The 19,788-nt window shown below is 42.8% G+C and overlaps 1 protein-coding gene across 3 annotated transcripts in view; it reads right to left on the reverse strand.

Moving 5' to 3' along the window:
• The window catches only part of LOC149345699 (monocarboxylate transporter 12-like), a 67,332-nt gene that overhangs the window by 26,244 nt on the left and 21,300 nt on the right, over positions 1-19,788 (reverse strand). The window contains exon 1 of one of the 3 annotated variants that reach the window (XM_089586202.1): positions 9,958-10,676. The exons of the other annotated variants lie outside the window; for them this stretch is intronic. The gene's annotated coding sequence lies outside the window, so the exon portion shown is untranslated. Of the gene's footprint in view, positions 1-9,957; positions 10,677-19,788 lie in introns of those variants that run through there. 3 annotated transcript variants of the gene reach the window in all.

Genomic DNA, 19,788 nt, shown 5'->3' on the forward strand with positions numbered 1-19,788 from the left:
ATCAACACAAAAGCCCGGTGTCGCCAAAAAAGTGGGAGCGTTAGAAAACTCAGCACTGGTTAAAGCAGTGTGATGTCATCAAAGGCAGGAAAATATGTAATGTTAATCAATAACAGTACTAGTATTACAACTGCACCATCTACAAAGGAATAGAATAAAATCGACATAGAACTGGTATAGCATATATATACAATTGGAATAAAATTGAAATAGAATTGCAATAGAATTACCATGCTTTTGCATAACCCGCAAGTAATTTTATTCTTCATGAAAGCCATGGACGAACTAGTCTCATAACAAGTACTGCTTTACTGGAGACAAACAAGTGAGAAACAAAGCTTTCAAGTTTGGCCGCTGTGTACACAAAAACAAATCTCGTTCCATTTTTGAGTGATTCCAGAGCCCAGATACTGCCATCCATAAAAGGCACGAATAAATTTCGACACCCTCAAGCAAACTGAACCCAGCCCAAAAAGCTTCGCATACTTCTCTTTTGGACATGCGCCCCATATTATGATTTTAGTGCATTCATACACCCTTTATGGTAACAAGTAATAAAAAGAAATGAATTTGTGCATGCGCATTTTATCATTCACATCATTAGCCACACAATTATACCAGGATGTTGTCCATCTAGCTGCCTAGCTAGCGGCAACGGTGTATGTGCCCCTAAGCAACCACCAACTTCAATCGAATGATCGATCGTTCAATCAATCGATCGATAAATCAATCAATCAATGAGGTTTTATTTCACATCAAGGATGCGAGGAGTGTAACTGCCTATATTTTGTCCTTTCTGCCTATCCACCCACCCATGTCTCCACAAACCAGTACTCAGCTTCTGACCCACGCATTCTCCAGTCATCCAGGTCGAGTAAAAGTCCTTGCATGCAACTGAATAATTAACCACCGAAATTAACAGAAGTAGCGGGACATAAACGCCATGAGGAAAGCCGAAGAGAGTGCTCTGGTTCATGCTTCACAAGTCTCAACTGCACACATACAGTCATAGCAAAAGACTGTAAAGGTCGATCATACAAAGAACGAACACAATAAAAAATCTTCACATTCACTACTGCCATAACGTAAGCGCACAACCACAAGCAAACCGAGGATGCATGCCAAGCTGTTTTTAAACCTCGAGAACAAGAAAAAAAAGATAAGAGAAAATAAGCAGCGTTGCTCGGGCATAAATGCCACTGATAGCACATGAGGCTCTTCTTCGAAGCACAGCCACGCGTACGACAAGTAGCCTCCTTACCAAGCAAACACTGAATTGCCCACAATGTGCAAGAATGGCCAGAAAGAATGAAAGCATGTAAATAACACCACAAACTTTAGATGCTGACCACAGAGAAGTCGTCAAGAGTAGAGTCTTCCTATGCCACATGGAAAGTCTTCGAATAAAAAAAAAGTAGAGCTCAAATTAAAAGTCACAAAATGAGGCAGAAAAAGGAAAGAAACGGTGGCCGTGTTTCCGCATGTTCTCCCGATGGCTCAAAAAAGAAGGTGGCGAGGCATTCGGTGTCTGTCGCATCACTGAAGTTGCAGAGGATGCGCAGAAAAGTAAACAACTGTAAGAAGACAACGAAGAGCCAGCATTGTAAAGCTAACAGTACAAAAAAAAAACAAGTGAGGGGAGCATACAGGATATACGTATGGCCCTTTGTTGCTGGCCCTTTGTTGCGGGGTTTTCTTTTTTTCCCCCACATTTGAGAGGTGAAAATCTGGCGAGAATTTTTTGTTCAAATTAGGGTACAAATCAGGCTATTCAGGGAAAATTTTAATACTGAAGGCTTTTACAGCTAGTTTAGTTTGTTTGTTTGTTTTTTTGGCAGCCAAAGACAATTTACTATAAGCACTAGTTTTTGTGCGGGACACACAATGCCTTACTTTTTGCTCAGTATTTCATTAACAACATGGATATGACAGGTTTGCAAAAAAAACTGTTTAAGATTTTCTTCTAGTCTATCACAATTATTTTGTCATGTGAACTTTCAAACTACTATGCAACACTTCACATGCATGCAAGACCTGCCTGCCTTGCACACTGCGAGAACCGTCATTAAGCATCACGCTGGCTATTTTAAACGGCTACGAGCCATCGAGGAGGACGTCGTTAGCATGGACATCGTTTGATACAATGACGCTACATAAATGCCTGGTCGGTACCCGTGTTTTGGCCGCTCGCTTCTAGAAATTACTTTTCGATTTTATCCTGAAATTAAGCTACGTCAGGAATAATAAGCATTCAAATAGGTTTAAGGTCACCAATTGAATAAGCGCTCCTCAGAATAAGCACAGGATACCCTCTAATTTTCGTGAAGAAAACGAACATCCTCTACGCCCGTTCATATATATACTATACACATATCATAACGAGCCCCTCATTCATTTCCACTTGTGTGTCCTCTAGAGGGGCATTTTCAGAGGAAAATCACAATTTTTATGAAATCTGTTCAGGGTGCACGAACTGGGTAAAATTTATTTATTTATTTATTCAAGTTACCCCTAAAGGCCCTCCAGAAGAGGGTATTACATAGGGGGGGGAGGATACAATCATATAAGTAATCGCGATACATTTTAACAAATAAGTGTAGCAAAAAAAATTAATTAAAACATAAGACATAGCACAAAGGAAAAAGGTATGTACACTAACAAAAACAGCAAACTTTTACACATTTCCGTCACAGCGAAGAAGCTCTTGGAATTTTTTATTGTCAGTTTCCGTGGCAATGACTGATGGCAAACTATTCCATTCAGTGATAGTACGGGGAATAAATGAATTGACGATGAATGACAGTTTACGTGTTTAACCTTGAAAAAATGATCACGGCGTGGAAAGATGGCATCAGGTGACTGAAACAAATCACTGCGAAGGGATAGGTGGTGAGAAAGCTTATGGAAAAGGAAAAATCAGGTTTTACACAGAAACGAAGGGCTTTAGATATACAATACGCGAAAAATTCTATATCACTCAGACTACGCACTGCATTGGCCAGTCAAAGATAAAGAGAGTACGCGTACATGCCCAGTGTCTTACAACACCAAAGAAATCTTGCTACATGGCACAAAAGGTCTGAGAGCTTACCAATAAACTCTGACAAAGTTGCCGTTCTGGACAACATTGCCGGCAAAAGAGCAAGAGAGATAATCGGAGCACATCCAACGCCAACAGATGGAGAAAAAAAAAATTTTCATCTAGCGAGCTGTCTGCATCGAGTGAAACCGAGTGAGTAAAAAGTAAATTTGGCTCTTTCAAAAAACGTGTTACCCTCTCTGGAGTGCGCAAAAGTTCTTCTGGTACACACACAGCTTAGACTGAAGAGAAATAAATGCACATGGGTGGCAGAGGCGTGATCCACTTTGATGAAGCGTCAACTGTGCATGAGTAGTGGCACGTGTGTGTGTGCAGCTGTGACCATCTGCTGCTTACATCTGTCACCAGCATGAACAAGTGTGTTTCCAAGCAGCCGAGATCACGAGAGAGGAGGGGTGCACAGAGCAGCTGTGTAAAAAAAAGATTGCCGATGATTACGTTACTTCCTAATGCGATATTTGAGATCAGCTGTTTAAGCTCTTCGATAGATTGAGGCAAAGAATTCGAGAAGCCCATGTATGCACAATTAAAGACAACTTGTTATTCATTCACACATTTTCCTCCTTCAAGAAACACTCCACTAACAGTTCTTGATTGTCAGGAAGGAAGCTTTGTGGACGGAGAAATAGATGGATATATGCTTGACTTGCTGCACCAATGCCTGGTTCTACGTTGCACGGCGAAGAGACAGCAGCGACTGACTGATGCTGCTGACGGTGCCAGTGAGTCAAGTGAACATGTTTCTGCAATTTGGCGTGCACCATGATCCGCTGTTGCCGAGCCGGTGCTTTGGCAACCGGAGAACACCGCGCGCTATTGTGCGGTCGCCGCCACGGAGGAAGAAAGGGGGGGGGGGTGTATATGCAGTGGCGAATGGCGGTGGCTATGCATTTCAGCTCGGGGCGTGCGAGAGAAATGGCGCCAGGAGCACGCGCAACTAGAGCAGCAAGCTGCCCCGGCTGTGAAGCTGGTTATGAGTGACACGGCAACTCCGCCAAATGCACGAACGGGCGCCAAAGAGGTGCGCTCGAAAAGTGAATGGCTCGAAAGAAACACGTAACACAAAGCAGGGTCTCAACCTCCGACAAGAAGCTGTCAGTCGAATGTCAGCCCCCGAGTGCAATTGCACAGAAAACACTTTTAATAAGCTTCAATGCCGCTGCTTGCCTTCTGCTTAAACAAAGCAAGTGGTGGCACGGTACACGGTGTTTAACGTCCTAAAGCTGTAAACGGACCACGAGGGACGCTGCAGTGGAAGGCTCAAGAGTAGTTTTTACGACCCCGTATTCCTTGATGTGCGCTACCATTATGCATAACACACAGGCATTTTCACATTTCACCTCTCTGATGTGGCTGGAATAAGAACCGTTTCTTCCCCACCGAGAACTCCCTACACTGTCCATACCCACAAGTGCAAAGCAAAAATGAATCAGACTTTATAAGCCTAAAGCAAGGTACAAAGCACAGAAAGCAAACACAACAAAAATGAATACAATTACCTCTTAAAGGGGCACGCAGCTTTGAAATCTAAAAAAAAATTGCCAAATGTTGTTTTCTGAAAATTGCTGCACCCACCTGTATGCCTCGCTTTTTTTTTTTTACGCTGTCTCAAAGTTTCGTTGCCAAGATCAACCGGGAAGTACTCTAAAAAAATTGTTTCGTGAACCACGTCAGTAATGCATTGCAGGGAAACATTCCAACAATGGGCGTTTTTCTCCATTAAGGTTTCCTGCCTACATACTTTGCAGAGCACATTTCTTGACAACAGTTTTATCTATTATGATCCCCATTGCACTCTTAGAACCATAGTGCAGGAAAAGACAATCTTTGTTTTTGAAATTTGTGAATTTTAAATTTCTTGCACCAAATTTTCTTCTAACTCTATATGAGTCAACAGACACACACCATCGCAAAAATTCAAAACCAAAATCTTTGCTTTGCGAAAAATAAGAACATCTTGACCTGTAGCACGTCTATAGGAACATAGTCAACATTGGACCAGCTTTCTGCCATATTTGCTTAAGTCTGCAGCCTTTCCGCTAGATTTAGAGGAAAAATATGTATTAGAAAACAATTTTCTGGAGATATACCAGCGAAATTTTGTGACAAGAGTAAAAAAAATTATTTCTAATAAGCTCAAAAAATTTCATGTAAATTCACTAAATAAAACATTTTCTTCTGAAAGTCGCATCCCCCCTTTAGACAACATTCACGCAAGAATTTAACCTCAGTCGGCCCAACAAGAGAAGGTTTTTGTCATTCCCATAGACTTGAACAAACTTGAGCAGGTCTGTACCTGACGGGCCTTACGGTTGATTTTCTCTCAATATCGAAGGCTGGACAAGGTGACACCCCTTTATGCGAAAGCTGATTCGCCTTTCCTTTCTCAGAGGCGAAAAGAAAAAAAGACGAAATCTTTTTTATTGTGTCATTAATAGTTTAGTGCATGTGAGAAAAGAGCGATACATGAACGAAACAAGAACATGCATAAGCCGTAATAAACATAGTAGACATGTCCAAATTGAGAAATTTCACAAGGACTGCTTCAAATATTCCTTTTTTCCTGTAACAGCATCCGAATGGAATGGGCTGCCAAATGAAGTTGTAAATGCGCAATCTCGAGAACAATTTTCCGTCCGTCTTGCTAAACATATAAAGCAATAAACTATATAAAGGGAATCTTTTATTACCTGCAATTCTTCACCTACATTTTATGACTGCACTCTGTTAACACTGTTTTATTGTTTCCACTGTATTAACTGCATGTTGTTGCTGCTGGTCTGCGTATGCCACCAGTTTGGTGTTGTGTCCACTCCTATCTTGGTCCAGGTTGGACCGACAGTATGTACAAATAAATAAATAAAAAAGGAATGAAGCAATGGAACAGCCTCAGTTGGTCTGGCAGTGGTGTGCTGATGTACTGAATGGTGAACAAAGCTCAATAAGAAATAGGGATTGCATTTGCATATACAGTTTGAGACCTCCCCATGACCTATGCAAAAATGACAAAAGTGGGATGGAAATCAAACCAAGCTCAGCACAGAGTTTAGCCAGCACGAGAGAATCAGCATGGTGACTGGCCACAAGCATAAGCACACCTCATGTCCACCGACACCCCACCATACTACCAAGCAGCAAGTAACAACGGCCATTGATGCAAAAGATGGAAGCACTGATCTCGTGAGATGTAAAGGACACATAAAACCAGATAGACAGCGAAAATGACAGTGCTTGTGGGTGTACAAGCCACATCACAGAGGAGGAAAATCAAAACTGGAAAGATGTGGTGCGCAGCACGAAAAAATAGCGGACAGTTTAGCACGGCTAAGCGAGGACTATCGCTCAATAGCACTAGTTTTGGTGGGAACTTAAGGGGGGAAGAGGGTCTTAGAAATAAATTTTTACTAATGAAGCCACAACCATGAAACCTTTGGGAGACATGCAATTTTGTGTGCTCATTCCAAATATGTAATTTAGTTTTATGTACAACAAGTCCTTGTGCACTTATGCAATAAGTTAGGTAATATTTGCCGAGAGAGCGAAAGAAATTCTACTGGAGGAAACTTGTTAGATTGTATGCCATTGGTTTCTCTTGACATCAAGCTATCCAGTAAGGGTAAAATTGTCATCCTAGCAGTTATAGAAGGTGAGTTATAGGATTTTGAAATGGTCAGTTCGTTCCCGTCTATGAAGTGGCAAATTCAAAACCCTGTAACTCAACTTCTATGAAGGGCAGAATTATAATTTTGCCCTTATTGCATAGTTTGATGTGAACACAAGCCAATGGCTAGCGTCCAGCAAGTTTTGTGCAGCAAAATTTATTGAAAGCTCTTGGCAAAAAGTTCCACAACATATTACATAAGTGCAGAATGACTTGCTTTAAATAACATTAAATTGCATATTTGGAATCAGCACGCAAAAATACATGTTTCTTGAAGATTTCATTATTAATTGTGGCTTCATTAACAAAATTTTTTTTTCTAACAACAGCTTCCCCCTTAAAGGGAAGCAATAAATTAATTGAGATTACATACAGATAGGCAATCCATCACTCATCACCCCAGCGCAAGAATTTTTGAGCTACCATCAATAATAACGAAGTTATAGACAATTAAAAATCATGCTCCTCCTCTCCCCCCTCAACTCGTACGCGTGGGGCACCATAAAAAAATAAAAAAGAAACAGCTCCAGGACTGGGCTCCGCCCATGAATACGTCATTTGCTGACGTTCGGTTTACGACTTCCGGTTGTCGCACTCCCGAGGAGCAGCGTGCGTCGGCAGCGTCTCTCCGGTCTCTGCGCTTTCTTGGCTCCCGAACTCCCGACAGAAAGAGGCGGCAGAGGTAAATTGAAAACATAGGCGTGAAGGCAATGCCCTGGCTCACGCTTGCCCGAGGGGGTCGCGCGGCGGCTCGAGCAGACGATTTTCACCGCTACCGGAAGTGTGCCCGTGACGTCGTAGCTGCCGCGGCTCGAGCGAATGGCAGCGTGTGGTGGCCTGTTGACGTCATGGGACTAGTGACGTCTCTGTTCCCGATTTTTGTTTCAAAATGGCTCCCTACGAAGACACCAAACGGCCCGCGAATTTTAAAAAACACGATTTTTAAAAATTCATAATAAATTGCCGGCTCAGTTCCGAAGACTCATACTTGGTGTCAATGCTTCTGAGCATCACTTCTAACATTTACAAGCGGCTTTTAATTCTTTGCATGGTCCCTTTAAGGTGAGACATTGACATTAAAACAAAAATTTTTATTATCAGAGATACTGCAATGAAATCAGGTGTGTATATGTACCTCTTCCTCCCCCCTTTTTTTTTTCAGAAATGTATTTAGTTCCAATATATTCCATATCATTCTAGGCGTATGTGCCATAAAACCCAACACAATACAGCTCCACTACATCTCAATTAGTTTACATATCGTAAGAAAATAACTGAAGCCTAATTAGGTAATCTCGTATCGGTCATTTAGACACTTTCCCTTAATATTTTTTTGGTTCCAACTGAAATGCAGCTGGAGCAAAAGACCTGACATGCGAAGCTATGCTAGTAATATTGCCGTGCAGGTATATCATTATATAAACATGTTCAGTTATGTCAAAGGAACACAATTACGAAATATAATTAGGTGACATTATTGTTCACAAAATCTGATACGTTCGACTCAGCCATAAAATAATAGCATTGCTCCACAGCTTAGTTCTTTCTGAATTCAACGGTATAAGATTAATGGAAATTGCACCAGAAAAACTGAACGAAAACTTCCGTAAGGCTAGTCATGTTCGCAAAAAAAAAAACATGAAGTTGAGAAAAGCGCATTTGAAGTACGCGCCCCAGCCAACTGGAGGTCGTTGCAGAGGCATCAGGAAACGGCGAATGTGGATGTTCGCAGTAGTGAGTAATACTGGGACGTTGAGAAGAGCGCCAGTTTTGAACGAGACTGTGGCTACGAGTTGCAGGAAGAGACAGGAGCACAGTTCTGCCACATCTTGCTCGGAAATGGCCATCTCGACACTTCAGAGGCGTCAAGTTAGTTATAGTTATATGGGGTTTTATGGCACATAAGTAACTGTGACTATCATGCGCCAAACACAAAGTTAGATGATCTGTTATATTAAGTGGATAGACATTATAGTATATTAGATTTAAAACATTGGCTTTCTTCAGAAACTTACAAACAAGTGAAAACCCAACGAGTGCTTGCTCGCCTAAAAGCAATGCGGGATGAAATGTAATGTGTTCATTGTAAAATACAGTAAAAAATTTATTTCTAAGTTCTTCGAGATGCGAACAAGAGATTAAAGTGTGACTAACTGTGAGCTCATCACCACACAATACACAGGTCAGAGGCATCAAATATATTGTTCTTTAGTAGTTAGAGGTCAAATTAGACCTTGAAACTTTGTAGTTGGGTACTTTACAGCATACTGAAACCGGAATATGCCATTTTTTAAAAAACCTGAATTTTCAGTTTTTGATCTTTATTATTTCAAGACCCGCGTCTCCCCTTAACATCCTTACATGTTAAAGACCTTTACCATTATACCTGGGAGGCTTTTATAATGAAGGCCTTCACCCTACACCTGGCAGGTTGCCCGGTGGGCTGCCTGCCACAAAGCAGGCTCCAGGGAGATAGGTACGCCCGCCCAAATCTTTAACTGGCTCGGGTGTTGCATCGCTAAATGCACCTTGTAAAAAGGTTCTTTCCGGCTACACCGCTGGCATATTCATGCTGTAATTTGACGCGTGAGATGGCATTTCGTGGTTCCTTTCTGTTCATATAATGTTTGAGAGCAGTACTTGCGTGTTTAGATCAAAGTTATCAGAAACATTCATTGTCTGCCACTACAAAGAGCTGAAACAAGCGGCATACGCAGCAGTGGTTCTGGTGGCGCATTTGCGCTTACTCTGGGTAAACGACTTCTCTTCATGAAAGGAGTGGCAGTTTACCCAGAGGAGGAGGCCATATGAGCCAGAATCACTGCTGTGTATTCCGCTTGTTTCGCCTCTTCGTAGTGGCAGACGATGAGTATTTTTGACAACTTTGATCTAAACATGCAAGTACTCCACTCAAACATTATATGAACAAAAAGGAACCATGAAATGCCATCTCACGCGTCAAATTACACTATGAATACGCCAGCGGTGTAGCCGAAAAGAACCTTTTAAATGGTGCATTTAGCGATACAACACCCGAACCAGTTAAAGATTTGGCCGGGTGCACGTATGCCTGAAATAGGAAAATGGGCCTAGCACTGCTACCAACTAAAACCTGCAGCTGACTACGTCTTTAATCGACCAGAGCGCAAAAAGAGTTGGACAGGCAGTAGAGGAAGGCGTTCTCAGGGAGACTTACCTTTCAGGACAAAGACTGCAGAGTTCAACAAAACGGAGGGAGGAATAATGGTTCAGCTTCAAAATCCCAAAAAGTGGTGCGGCACGACAAGAAGCACCACCACTCACAACCACCTGCACTCGCACTCCATAGCAACTCCGCACGACAGCCTCGCGTTGAAACGAACGACCGTCGTCCGCAGAAGCCGGGCGGCACACTGTCAACCTGACGACAGGCACTTTCAGCACCTGAGGAGACTTTCCGGAATGGAGAGTGAAGATAAGGACCACCTTATCACACCGTCTCCGTGAAAGATACAGTCTGAGGGCCGGCTGATGATGCGAATGTACGCAGTCGGGGCAGTGATAAGAAGACAAGAGTCTTGGCTGAGACTACACGACTCGGGAACGGTACTTTCCATCAGCTCAGAGTCTTCCGACCCGCTCTGTCAGAAGAACCCACTTAACAAAACTTCTAGTCGAGCAAGATGGTGTACAGCTTTTGGAAGAAATAACAGCACAAAAAAGTGTTTATTTCTTCCAAATAATTATTATTATTATTGTCAACATGTAAATAGGTTATTAAAATGTATGCTAAAAAGTGTTGCTTATATGTATACTCCACAAGATGTGAATGTTTTTCTGGTGCTAAGAATGCCCAATTTTCGATCACTTCTTGTTCAGACAGTGCTACTGAAACATTTCTGGAGCAATACATTCAAAGTCCCCAGTGTGTTTTGCTGGCATTTATGTCATGCACCTGCATTTTCAGTTCCTTCACAAGTACATACCAGATTTGGCAAATATACTCAAGCCTATTAAGTGCCACACATATTTAATGCTCTCTCCCGGAAGTTAATTCCTGTGAGCCTATATATGACATCCGCAAAAACCTGAAGGAACTATATTTGGAATAATTATGGGCTGCATATTTCTTTTTCTGTCTAACCATAAAACTTCTTTGGTTTCTATCTATCTAATGCTCTCTATTTTATTGTTCGCAATCAGCTTGGTTTCAGTGTCATTCGCTTTCTTTTTTCTCTCTCTCTAAAATAGTCAATTTCTGTGGATGAGTCTTGTCGTTGGCAATCAGCGAGCTATGGAAAGAAAAATGACAGGTGTAACGTTAAGAGATCGGAAGTGGGTGGAGTGAGTGAGGGAACGAGCGCGGGTTAATGACATCCCAGTCGAAATCAAGAGGAAGAAGTGGGCTTGGGCAGGGCATGTAATGCGAAGGCTAGATAACCGCTGGTCCTTAAAGGACTATAGACACCTAATTTTATTGCGCGTTTTCTTCTGTCAAACGATGCGTTAGACATTAGAATACATGAATTACCGGGTGGTATATGCCCAGAACCACTAAATAATTTATAACAGAATTTCTTCTCTTATGCTGTTTTGGTTTCGGTTTCATCAACCAAGTTGATGTTTTTGTCACGTGATCCGCTAGAAAAGCTATATCATCGCTGATATGTAGCTTTAATTCACTATGACAGTTACTCTCTTCCACGACCTGGAATGACAAAAAATGGCCTGTCAGCAATTATATAGCCGACTTTTTATGCCTCACGTGATGTCCCCTACTATGTGTCACAACCATCATTTGACTGATGAAACCGAAACCAAAACTCAGTCAAGAAGAAACTCAATTAAAAAATATTTAGCGGTTGTACACGAATGCCACAAGGTGCTTGCTCCCTGTATATGAATGTCTAACACATCATTTGAAAGAAGAAAAACACAAGCAAAAATTTGGTGTCTATAGCCTTTAAGGGTAACGGCAGAAAGTTAGGTGGGCGGATGAGATTAAGAAGGTTGCGGGGATAGGGGGCCGCAACTGGCAAAGGGAATGGTTAATTGGAGAGACATGGGAGAGGCCTTTGCCCTGCAGTGGGTGTAGTCTGGCTGCCGCTGCTGCTGATGATGATGAGTTATTATATGACAATAATAATAACTCCTATTTCTTTCAATGCCTTTTCGTGTGTGTCATTTATGACCTATTATTTCTCTCAGAGGAAGAATCCATGGGCACAAGATATGAACTGCCACGCTCTAAGGAAGAACAAGCCGGCAATTTCTGTGCATGCAGTGATGAAAATAAGACCCTCACTGCTCTAAGGCACAACAGCATGCATAAAGAATAACTTGTTGGTGACAGCTCCTTTTGAACTCATTCACAGGCTAATGCGTTAATGCACACACTCAAGGATTTTTTTTTTTTCAGTCTGCCCTGGAGTCTTAAAACCTGCTTAAACCAGTCACACAGTTTTCAGTGACTAGCTGAAGGTTAACAATTCAACAGGTCAGTGTCAGCTAAGCAATCGACTGCATTTAGCAAAAAAAAAAAATAATAAACTCATCCCCATATCCTTACCACATACGTACTTAAATGAATGGGTGAAATGCACGCATCATTTGTTTGACCACAATATTCCCTCATAAATACACCTGCGGTCAGGGAAGAGGTGATTTCACACAGGCGAAAAAAGCCCTGAAACGATAACAAGATGAAGCCAGAGACAAGCTTTGTGGAAGCAAATTTGTGAGTGCAAAACAAAAGCACTGACTGCAAAGGAGCTAACAGTTGCCAAACAGAAGAGCCTGACAGTTGGCTGTATGCTGTTCCTGAGCACCAGAGCAGCTTCCAACGAAGTAGGATGATATCATGATGGAGGAAATGCATGCCACAAGCCTTTCAGAGAGCAAGCAGTTCAGGTGACCTCAAATTGCATGCGTTCCAAGAATAGTTGGCTAAGCCATCTAATTTATTCAGCCAAACATAAGCTGCCTTCTCACCCCTCGGCATCTTCACACTACTGCTAAAATGGTTCGACAAAAAAAAAAAAATAACTCGCAAATTCAGAGACACAGATGTTGACCCCACACCAACCCACGCAGAGCAGTGAACACGAAGGCACAGAGACAAGCCACTGCTGAATGCAACTTGACTGATAAAGCAAAGAGACTTCACTCGTAACCCAGGGCTCTTAGAGTTGGACAGCGTTTGTTGCAGCCGCAAATAAGTTGGCTATCTGTTCTCTCTCTCTCACACATGCACGCACGCACGCACGCACGCACGCGCGCGCGCACACACACACACACACACACACACACACAAAAAGCTGAAAAGGGCCCCAAAGGGGCATTTTGTCAGCAGCAATCAGCCACAATGATAATGGGTCTTTTACTCAAAGTGGCACCTTTCAGAGTCAACTTTGAGTTCCAGGCTCCGCATGGTATGGCATAAGCTACCAGCACTCAGCACTAGCTTGAAGCATGAACATTTTGACAAATGCCTGGTTAGAAAGTGAACTATAAAACCGAAGGGGGCACTTAAGCTCAGTCTTAAGGGTATGATGCGATAGCGTTAAGGAGTTAATGCCCATATATGCAGAATTGGTCACTCTCTCCTTTACATCCACTGATCAGTGGGAGTTACCATACCATTGCTGGCACAGTGGTGCAGTGATTGAGTGATGCGCCCCTGCCCTGACAGGTGGCTGCTTCAAACACAGCCCCTGGTGGGGCTGGCTTGTGACACCCAGGCTGCTCTTCCCGAGCAACCTCTCGCTGTCAATCATTATTTTAACTGCCACTTGCCGTAGCGGGCAGTTGGTTCACACACTGGTGGGCAGGTTGTCACATGACCTAGGTGGCCCACCTGCCTCCTGGGTTGCTTCGTGGGGGATTTTTTTTGTGGACAGAGAGAGAAAGGAATTTTAATGAGAGGACAAAGGAGGAGAGGTCGGCCAGGGTAATTCATGGCCCTGGCCTGCTTCTCCACACAGGGGAAAGGGAAGGGGAGGAAAAGGAAAGTGGGAATGAAGGTTGATGGTGGCATAATACAATGAGTTTCACGGGTGATGTCTACACACACACACACTGGCTGGCACTCGCATCGCGGCAAGTAAATGCACGTGAAACTCAGGTCTTGAACAAGCACACCGACAGGTGCTATTATTTTCGTGAATGTTTTGCTCACGGTTAATGATGCTGACGACGATGCCAACTTTTCTCCAACACCAGACTCTTAAGATTATCACATCAAAAGCTAGAAACATAGAACTCCAAACAAAGGCCTCAAGAAAGGTAACCCGACATCTCGAAGCCGGCCCCCAAACGTCAGGTTGCTCTTCACGGGACCTTCTGCAGCAGTTTTACGTTCCTATCTTTCTAAAATGTCGCTGCAACCAGCAGTGTAACCTCGACCTCAGAAGAGGAACAAGCACAATGCACACAGCCTGGAGACACAAACTTCCCTTAACTTGTGGGGGAGTAAACCTCCATGTCAACATATCATTTTCAGTTCCCTCAAAGGCCTTCGCAGGAGAGTTAAGCACGAAGTGGCCACAAAAGACACCCATTCAGTGCCAACATTCAAAGGCACACCCTTTCCGTCCTTTGTCAAATGCCTCGCTAAATTGCATTCTCATGCAAGCTATGCAACCAGGAACCATTTTGCTTGCTCTCCCTGTTTTTGAATAAAGGTGGGGTGAGACTATGAAAACGAGTTTCAAAGTTTGACTGTACAGCGGTTGTAATAAAAGCCATGGCTATAAAATTTGCTAGGAATCTTAAAGATAGACGCAGCTTGCATTAGAACTGAAAATTAGTTTAAAATTTTTTGTTTGCTTTTTTTTTTATTTGTTGTACCAATGTACCTTTTTCTTAAAACCTACCATCCGCAGAGTGTTTCAATTTTGTACAAAAGCAGCAACCAATGCTTTATACAAGTGGAACTAAAATTACGCGCTACCAACAAAAACTTGATTTGTTACGTCTTTTTATCTTTTTTGATGCAATAAAAATGCCATGTATAAATGTTTTTATTTTTTCAGAAAAATACAACTGCATCTAGGCTACTGATCCTAGTTCTAGTTAAGTAACTGCCATCAGTTAACATCTGTGAAAAATTTTGCTTGCTTATGCGTTACAGTTCCCGAGAAAGAGGTACACAATCCGCAAAAAATGTTGCTTTGAGAAAACTGCTAATGAAGTCTCTGAAAACTGTTTCATTCATCAAAACTTCCCTTGATAAAAGAGCTACAGGAGCAGCCCCAGTGGCTGCAATATGTACACCGAACAAGACCAAATTCCAAACCAAAACCTGGGTTTCTGATCAAAAACTTCAGAGCATTTAATTTTTGCAAGTATCCGAAACGAAGAGACCACATCAAGGTACACCCACTTTTACTGTCGGCGTGGCGAAGAAAAAGGACAAAAATTTTTTTTTTTGAAATCGCGAATACCACGTGTAAAATATCTTCTGAAAGATAAAGAATGTCTCTATCATAAGATCACAAAATCTCAAAACAGAATTTTTTTGACAAAACGGAGTGTCACCTCAACTTAAGGACAACACAGCCAGCTATGGAAAGGAAAATGATAGGAGTAACGTTAAGAGATCGGAAGAGGGCGGAGTGGGTGAGGGAACAAAGGCGGGGTAATGACATCCTAGATGAAAGCTAGAGGAAGAAATGGAAGAAATGTAATGCGAAGGCAAAATAACCGATGATCGTTAAAAGTAAAGGACTTGATACCAGGACAACGCAAGCGTAGCAGGGGGCGGCCGAAAGTTAGGTGGGCAGGGAAGATTGAGAAATTTACAGGGATACGATGGGACAGTACTGGCGTGGCCTGGCATAGGACAGGGTTAATTGAAGAGATATGGAAGAGGCCTTTGCCCTGGGTGTTGGCAGGCTGATGATCATGGCGATGGTGATGATGGTCTGTTTTTCAGAATCCTTGCACTGCCTCACAATGGGTGCACTGAATAAACCGTGCCAAATTATGTTGGCCATATACCATCCCAAGACTGCTTGCCACTTCTTGCTCTGTAAACACTACAATTATGTATTGTTTCAGAGTGGCTCCTATAGGTAGTGCAAAACACCTTGCCATGTCGGAACCGTCAAAGCGTGAAATGCATCGTGCATAATACAACTTCATCATGCCGTCAATTTATGGAGCTGGTATATTTATCAGCCAGCTAATGTCTAAAGCAGTCACAACAGCGCTGCCAATCAAGCTTACAGCATGTCAATATCGAGACAGTATCCAGCCAGGATGGCCGGCTGAAAATTCAGCGCTCAGCACACTACCCTGTACTCAGAGGGCAGCACAGCTTGAGTAGACAGGCCTCCAGGGAGCTAAGGAGGTCGGAACGTGACTTAAGCTCCTACCCCAGAAGAGCCCTGCGCTCAGCTGAGCCGTGATGTTATTGTCCAATGCCTCTCAGGACACTCGCCGGGGTGCTATATTTACCCTCCGCCTCCCTCAGCCTTGAACTTGGCCCACTCACAGAGAACGCAATCAATTCAAGACCCCCCCGCTGTTTGTTTTGCCACCGTACGCGTCGTCGCAGTCGCGTGACGATGCCAGCGGCTTCCAGACTGCTGTGTCGACCCACTGCAGTGCATCCGAAATCAGACGGGGCAGGGCAGGTGCGCATGTGTGTTTCAAGGAGGAGACTGGGGGGGGGGGGGGGGGGGGAAATAAAAGGAAACAGAAGGAAATTAAGATGATGAATAAAAAGGAACCGGTGAAGCCAAGTGGAAAGAGCAGCCTGGTAGAGTCACACAGGTGAGGCAGCCATTTTGGAGAGCTGCCAGGGAGGGTGGGAGGGAGGCAACGAAAATGGCTCCCCCAGCAAAAACAGCATGCATGTGACCCACTTTTCCATGCAGCCAGGGGGGACAACTCAGAGGGGCCCAAAGCAACATGTGGCAGATGCAAAGGAGAGGAAGAATAAACAGAATGAAAACTGTTGTGTTTGGAAGCAGCTGAGCGCTCGCTATGAGAGCACAGGGGCCCCACATTCAAGTCTTCGGGAACACAGCTGTGCACTTGTCTGCCATGCACCGGAAACATCAACTGACAAGCAATAAATTATGGCTCAATGAGGAAGCAGTCGGTTCACTGCCTGCCTTTGGGCAGAATAACACAAACAGATCCTGACTTTCTTCTTCTTTTTTGACAATTTCCAAACAGCCACTATCACGCGGTCTCAGCAGTCGGTGTTTTCTTTCTTTTTTTTTTTTCATTTTTCTCATCACTCACTACTAAGAAAACCAAGAACTGGTGCACGCACACGTATGCAGCAAGTTCTTCTCCCTTCTACCAACGTGTGCGTATTCAAGCTGATGTTGTTGTTGTCGTGTGTTGAGTTTAATGGCGCATAAGCGGCTAAGGCTATCATGTGCCAACACAAAGTATAGAAAAAAGTCTTCTGCAGAATCTTATAAGGAAGTGAAAAGCGATTGGTGGTGTAAAGGGCCTAAAACGTTACTTATTACTGCTTAGTGATGATGAAGGAAGGAGATTTTAAAAGTATCCGCTAGTAAAAGCTTGAAAAGAGGTTGGGTAACCTCTGTGACCATCCCTGGCTGAGCAAGGATCTCGAGGCTCCCAGCCAATAAAATAAAGACCTCAGCCTTTTTCTCGGGAGTGAGAAATTGGCTGAGGTGTATTGTAAAATCAAGCGGAGCACTGGTTAAGAACTCACAATATCTGAAGAAAACCTGTTTCTCTTAGGAAACTAAAAACAACACGTGTCAACAATTGCATCATCACTTAAGAGCAGGACTGGATGAAAAGGTATGTATTCATTGTAAAATTTAGGCAAATACATTCAAGCTGATGTGAGCGACCGAACAGTGGCCTCCAGGTGCACAGATTCCACATCCTGGCTAACTGGCAGCTCACACACTCCCCTTCCCTGCCCCACGCAAATTACACAAAAAAACATGCCAATGTTGCCACAATTTAGTCATACCCCAGAAAGAGGGAAAAACTTCATGTGCTGCTTCAGTGCTTCCGTTTAGTAAGTAAATCATTTGGGTTCAGAAAAAACAAGTTGTCATCTTAGATGGCACTTCTTAAAGCAAGAGAACACATGTTAGAAAACACTGAATGGAGAATATTCACACTGGTCATGCCTCTTGGTTTTAGAAAGGCTTCTGACTGTGTCCAACACGTCGTGCTTTTAAGGAAGTCGCCAGTGTACAGAATTCGCGGCAATGCATGGTCATCAATAAAAAGCTACCTAACCTCCAGAGCTCAGTTCACATGCATAAAATGATGCCAAATCTCAGAGCAGAACTGAAAAGCATTGGCGTACTGCAAGGATCCTTCCTTGGAGCGACATAATTTTTGTTATACATTAATGATATTGTAAGCATAACAAAAAACACAAAGTTAATTTTATATACAGATGACACAAAAGTGTTCTTCTCAGGTGCTAACGTAATACAGGTGTTTTGTCAGGCTAATGAATGGTTAATGGGGCTGGATTCGTGGCTTCGTTCAAACAGACTTCACTAGTAAAACTAAATACTTACTCGTCCAGCTAATTTCCAGTCCTTTTTAGTACTCGTTTCGTCATCATGTATGCTTTTTCTTATTTCAAGGCCAAAGTTTTGTACTTCAGTGTTTTGTACTGTGCCTTTCCTGCTTGGACCATATTTGGTCCGCAGTATGTGATAAATAAAAATAAATAAATAATTTATATTCGAAATTTCAGAATGTACTGTCAAACAATCCTCATCAGTTAGATTTTTTGGGGTACTATTTCATTAAAACCTTTCATGGATGCCTCACGTTGACACGCTCCCAAGTTACCACAGATGAACTCTCAGAAATTTGAACAAAATATCACGGCCCACCTCAGGTGAAAAGGCAATCTAATCTACTATGTGCTCGTGCATTCACACTTTTGTTACTGTTTATTTAGTATCATCCACAGCGAATAAGACAAACTTAGATTGTCTTTTTTCACAAAAGCAAGCATTGTAAGCAATAGGAAATTTAGAACTTTGGGAAGACACTATACCTCATTTTAAATCTAATAAGATAACGCCCATCTAGAAATTGTATAAATACAAACTGGCCCTAGAAATTTCACGCCAGTACCGAAGAGATAACACATTTCAAAGAAAATGTCGTGTGAGGTCCGGTCCTTGTAACCTACAAAAAAATTTAATACCAAGGCTGCATTCCCACACAACATATGGGAATCAAAAACTAAGCTTTCCGACACCAAATTTACTGAACAAATCTCCTGAAATAGCTGAAACACTGTTACCTGCCACCTCAGTGCAGCAAATCAGATGAACACTCAGGGACTTTTTCCTAAATGAAAACTAAAGCTAGTGCTGGGCTGATTTACTTGAGTCCTATTTCCACTCCAGGTCTTTATACATTCACTCTGCAAGTTGTAAATGTGTGTACTCGGATGACTGCGGATCCAAATGTTCTGCAATCCTTTATCCAACCTATTGTTTGATGTAGCGGTATTCATGTTATTTATCTCCCAGTTTACTATGTCTTATTGTTGCGCTTCTTTCACTGTATTATTATCTTGGATTACGTGGATTATCTTGAATTATTGTCCACAGCAGCCAATGGGGGTGCAGCCCCGTCAGGCACCTTAATGCCTTTTGGGGACTAGTTCACTCTGAGCCATCAGATATCACAGTTCACCAGTTAATACCAAGCCAGAGAGTGTTTAAAATGATACAACGAATGCATGCAGGATGCACTAATGCAAGTCCTCCATCAGCCAGCTCCCAGTAAGAGAAGAAGGCTCCAACTAACACGTCATCAGCCTGACTACGCCCACTGCAGGGCAAAGGCCTCTCCCATGTCTCTTCTCCAACTAACCCTGTCCCTGTGCCCGTTGCGGCCACCATATCCCCGAAAACTTCCTAATCTCGTCTGCCCACCTAACTTTCTGCTGCCCCCTGCTATGCTTGCCTTCTCTTGGAATATCCACTCCGTTACCCTTAAGGACCAGATTTTCGACCAATCCGTTACCTTAAGGCCCAGCGGTTACCTTGCCTTCGCATTACATGCC

Source organism: Amblyomma mixtum, chromosome 4 (genome assembly GCF_055824585.1).
Source record: "Amblyomma mixtum isolate Tamu chromosome 4, ASM5582458v1, whole genome shotgun sequence".
Classification (NCBI taxonomy): domain Eukaryota; kingdom Metazoa; phylum Arthropoda; class Arachnida; order Ixodida; family Ixodidae; genus Amblyomma; species Amblyomma mixtum.